This window comes from Lycium ferocissimum, unplaced genomic scaffold, assembly GCF_029784015.1.
Source record: "Lycium ferocissimum isolate CSIRO_LF1 unplaced genomic scaffold, AGI_CSIRO_Lferr_CH_V1 ctg6870, whole genome shotgun sequence".
NCBI lineage: Eukaryota > Viridiplantae > Streptophyta > Magnoliopsida > Solanales > Solanaceae > Lycium > Lycium ferocissimum.
In genome coordinates, this window is record NW_026726538.1 from 1 (window position 1) to 5686 (window position 5686).

Sequence of the window (5686 nt, forward strand, 5' to 3'; positions counted from 1 at the left end):
AACATGTCTTATTAGCAAAAGCAGAATATGGGTTTATGAGGGGTAGGTCTGTGGATCAACCATAATCCCCTCCTTGGACACCACATGGCCCAAGAATGCTACAGACTCCAACTAGAACTCACAGTTGGAAAATTTAGCAAACAAGCTATGTTTCTTCGACAACCCAAGAACGGTACGAATATGGCTCTCATGTTCCTCTCTACTCTTGGAATACACCAAGATGTCATTAATAAGCACAATCACAAAGGAATCAAGGAACGGCCTAAAAATGTCATTCATCAAAGTCATATAAATGCAGCCTGGGCATTGGTAAGCCCAAAAGACATCACTAGAAACTCATAGTGGCCATATCTCGTCCGAAAGGCTGTCTTCGGAATATCCTCCGCCCTGATCTTCAACTGGTGATAGCCGGAACGCAAATCAATCTTCGAAAACACCGAAGCACCCTGAAGCTGGTCAAATAGATCATCAATACGTGGCATAGGGCAATTGTTCCGAATACTGACCTTGTTCAACTGCCGGTAATCAATACACATCCTCATAGTCCCATCTTTCTTCTTTATGAATAACACTGGAGCACTCCAAGGAGAGATGCTCGGTCCAATGAACCCCTTGCTCAATAAATCGTGCAATTGTTCCTTAAGCTCCCTCAACTCGGTAGGTGCCATCCGATATGGTGGAATGGAAATAGGATGAGTGCCCGGGTCCACGTCGATACAGAAATCAATGTCGCGATCGGGTGGCATACCCGGCAAATCCGACGAAAATACCTCCGCGAACTCGCTCACAATAGGGATAGACTCAAGGGGTGGAGATGCAACAGTCGTATCACGAACATGCGCCAAATATGCTAAACACCCCTTACTTACTAACTTCTTCACCCGAAAGAAGGAAATGATCTTCTTCGGAGCGGGACTAGGAGTACCTCTCCACTCAAGCCTAGGAATGCCCGGCATGGCTAAGGTGACTGTCTTGGCATGACAGTCCAAGATCGCATGATAAAGAGAGAGCCAGGACATACCCAATATAATATCAAAGTCCACTATATCCAGAATCATTAAATCTACCCAATTGTCGTACCCCATAAAAGTAACCAAACAAAGCCGGTAGACTCGATCAACAACCACAGAATCTACGACCGGAGTAGACACATGAACATGTATATCTATGCTATCACAAGGCAAATTCCAACCAATAGCATGAAATGCAGATACATATGAATAAGTGGACCCAGGATCAAATAACACATATCTCTTGCTCTTTGACGGACATAAATGTTACCTGAGATCACAGCATCTGAGGCCTCTGCCTTGGGCCTACCAAGAAATGAGTAACAATGGGCTCCACCACGCCCAGTCTGGGATCTCCCTCTCGTACTCTAAGTACCACCTCTAGCTGGCTGGGACCCACCTCTAGAACCATGAGAAGTACTGCGGCCTGACTGAGCACCGCCTCTCTGAGAAGTCCCACCTCGACCACCAGATGATACAGGAGTCCTCGGCGGCTGATAATCCCCCCTAGGTCGGGGACATCTCCTGGCAACATGCCTAACCTCTCCACAAAGTAACAGGTAAGAGGAGTCGAGTCTTTGAAACACGAAAGCTGAAGACCCGGATAAAACAGCCATGTCCACTGGTTTAGAGAATGAACTCTCAGGAACTCTCTGCCTAGGCGGCTCACTAGAGGAAGCCGGTAATGCTGAATGCACAAGACGACCGGAATAGGGCTGAGGTGGCCTAAAAAACTGACCGACGCCCTTCGAACCAGAACCCCAAAACTACTAGTCTAGCATGGCCTCTTGTCACCACCACCAAAAGCACGCGCCTTAGCGCCCTCAACCATCGAAGCATGCTTAATAATGGACTGAAAGGAAGCCCCCATAGACTCTATCTGAAGACAATAATCTGTAGAAAGCTCATTAGTCCTCCAACAAAGCACCTGATCCTATCAGCCTCAGTAGCGATCAACGGAGTAGAATTATTACACCCCGCAGTTCTGTACATTGAAATTTATAGGTTTTGGCTATTTTAAGTATTGACATTGGAGTTACCTCTAAGGATACATGAGACTAGATGCACTTATATTATGTTTATGAGGGTTTAAGTTCATATAATAAGCTACAGAAGGATTGGAGGGCAAGTGAATCAAGGAAATTAAGCTTGTAGGACTTTGGAGAAAATATGAGGGGCAATTTTGACCCTACTTGAGGAGAGGATATCTTTTAGAATATGATGAGTTTTGACGCAAAGCAAAAGCCTAAAGTGAAGTTCATGAAGTTTAGTTTTCAACGCAGCAAACTGCTCATCAATACGGTATCAGCGTAAGGAGATATGGGCGTTACAAGTCGGGCTGGCAGGCCCTGAAAATGGTCTGCGCGAACGCTCCAGGAAGTGGTGCGAACACGCAGAGGAACAAGGGCCAATTCAGCGTGAATGCGCCACTAGGGGGCGCGAACGTGCTGAGCAATTTTTAGGTCAGTGTAACCTGAGCCTAAATCGTTATAAAAAGGGGTTACCCCTTTATTTCTTCAATCAAATATCCTGTAAACCTCTCCAAACCTCTGGAAACCTCCACCAACTTCCACACAGCAAAATTGTAATGCAAATCGAGTATAATCCTTGGATTCTGGTCCTGACGGCATATAGTTGCGATTATAAAATCATATAGTGATGAGTTTTGGCTCAAATCCAAGGTAGAAAGTGAAGATATTGCAATACTAGAGGGAGTAAGGTATGAATCTCTCCTTATTAATATTAGTTTCGATTTATTTACGGAGGTAAAATTATTAAACAGTCATATAATAAGTTGGTTAGTTGAGGAATTTGGAAAAACATTGTGTGGGATGTTTTATGGAATATTTTGGTATTGAGGTTGATGTTATTGGTGGTGTTGTTGTTGTTGTTGGTTTTGTTGTTGTTGTTGTTGTGTTGGTTGTTAAATGGTGATTTCGGGCAAGGCATATAAACAGGGGAGATGCTACCCGAATTTCGGCAGACTTTAAATGGAATTAAATCAAAGACTTAGGATGAGCATATGACATTGAGCCTAACAATGATACGAATGGGTTATATGTAGATTTGCGAGCTTGGAAGGATAAACGTTGAATCGCTAAGGAGACTGAAAGGTATTTTAAGGCTAGTCCCTTTCTTTCTAAATGCATGATTCCTACGTTACGATTCTACACATGCCTTCCATAACATCCTTGTTCCCGAAAAGCTAGAAGTTCATGACTCTCAAGGTTTTCATGATATTAAAGAGAAGATGTTTTCCATGATGCCCATGATGACAATGCTGACTCTTTTCCTGTGAACTCATATATATTTTCCATGATGTCCTTTCTCCCATAAGCTAGAGATTCATAATTCTTAAAGTTTCTTATGACGCTAAAGATGATTATTTTTTCAAGATGATAATGATGACGATGATCCTATTTTTGGAAATTTCAAAGTTTATGATTTAAATGCTATGATGGGATTATTGAGTTTGTTTCCTGATTCCCTTGATTTCATTATTATTGTTGATCTCACCTTATGAATTGTTCCTTCAAGGTGAGATAGAGCGATTATGATTGTTCCATAATTTAATCGGAGGTTACCGACCTTACGTCACTCCGATAAATTAACAACCTTTATTTGGGCTCTCATGCATGCTACTTATATTATATATGTTTATAAGTATCTATATGTATATATGGGATGTGGGAAAAAGGGCGAGGTGTTATATACGTATAGCCACCTGATCAGTTGGTATATTATGATATCATCCCGGACGTGGGATGCCCGGACACAGGATATATGGGTATGGATCGGGCCGTTCGTTCTGCGACAATATATATAATGATATGATATATGGATCGGGCTGCACGTTCCGCAGCACTATCATTTATATATATGGAAAATGTTTTTTTTAGGAAAGCTAAGCATGCATGGTATCTGCCTTATGAGGCACTCAGATGTACAGGTTATATCTTTATCTCATGTTATATTTCATGTCTCTCATTATGATATTATGCATGCCTTACATACTCAGTACACTGTTTGTACTGACGTTCTTTCTTGTGGACGATGCGTTCATACCCGCAGGATCAGGTAGCCAGCCAGACGATACAGACTAGTAGGACCTTCCCTCAGCAGCAGTCAGTGCGGTCCATTGGTCCGGAGCTGCAGCTCTTTTGGTATGCTATCTTGATATCTTGATACATGGGTATGACAGGGGCCTTGTCCTATCTTTTCTACAGTTTATACTCCATAGAGGTCTATAGACAGTTGTGTATAGTAGGAGTGTCGTATAGCTATGTCTGCTTTTATTTTGTTGTACAGCTTATGTAGTGGCCTAGTCGGCCTACACTGTTATGGGTGTGAAGCCGGCCACACTTATAAATAAGAGGCTGCGGGGCATTTAGGAATCATTGACCTTTCCTTCTATTTTAGATCGTGCGATAGAGCAAGAGTCTAGGAAAGATTGTTTCTGACCCTTTTTCCCTGTAGGTAAGCGCAGCTTGACAGAGATGAAGAGATTGGCTTCAGACAGTGGGGGTGCCAGGAAGGCCCCCAGGGTGGATTCGGGACCACAGATCCCAGGACTGAGTAGGAGGAGTCCTATCTATTCTATTGAGACAGACCCTTCCGAGGACCCCGAGACGATCCCCCCCAGAGTTCGTGACTTCCATGGAGGAGGACTAGTTGGAAGATAGTTATGAGACGGACCCGTCTGAGGGTTCGTATGAGATCTTTGGTGGAGGAGGCTCCCGAGGCTGTACCAGAGTTGACCCCTCCAGCTTCTCCTATGGTTGAGCATTATGTTCGGGCGGCCACGCCTGTGAGTGTTACCGATTATTCTAGCCCTTTATCTTGGCCTTCGGTAAATCAGGAGTTGCCAGGATATTCGTAACCCTCGGATTCAGATGGGGCGAATTCGGAGGGCCAGACCAGTAGATGGCGGGAGGACGTTGAGGAGGATACTTCACTTTATAGCCCTCCAGACCAAGATCAGGACAGGCCGGCTACAGGTATACTAGTCTTTTATTGAATATGTTTTTATGTGTGCACAATTATTCCAGGATATCATTAATAGTTGACAAATGGGAGTTTTAAAGGAACCGATAACCGAAGTACTTATAGGTAACTGCGACTAAGATGTTTGTGGCCACCACTAGGAATCCTAAAATTAGGAATGGAAGGCAGTCGTGTGTGTTGATTGATGGTTATTACTGGGAGTTCTGAAGGCTTTAGCATTTGCTCGGTCAGGAGAGTAAGGGACCTTTCCAATCTAGAGGGAGATGCATTACCGAAAATTTTGTTAGGATCCGTTAGAACTCCAACTTGTTTTAGGTCATGCGACAAAGGCCACGCAGCAGGACGGATGCGATCATACCAGCACTAACGCACCGGATCCCATCAGAACTCCGAAGTTAAGCGTGCTTGGGCGAGAGTAGTACTAGGATGGGTGACCCCCTGGGAAGTGTGCTTAGAACTCCTACAGATCCAAACATAAGAGAGGGATGAGGAACTAAAATAGCTTGAGGGAAATTAGAAGTGTGTAAACCTCATGGTTGGAAATTCTAAATGATTGAAAGATAAGGCGGACTGGCTTGGCAAAGAGAGAGGAGACGTATTACAGCTACAGAACTAGGACGACTTTAAATTGTATTGGGGATACTTTGCAAGAAAGGTGTTAGTAGAGGTAT

General features: G+C 43.7%; 1 pseudogene; it reads left to right on the forward strand.

Annotated features, from left to right (window-relative positions):
• Positions 1–5359: 5359 nt before the first annotated feature.
• Positions 5360–5480, forward strand: LOC132045524 (5S ribosomal RNA; annotated as a pseudogene).
• Positions 5481–5686: the final 206 nt, after the last annotated feature.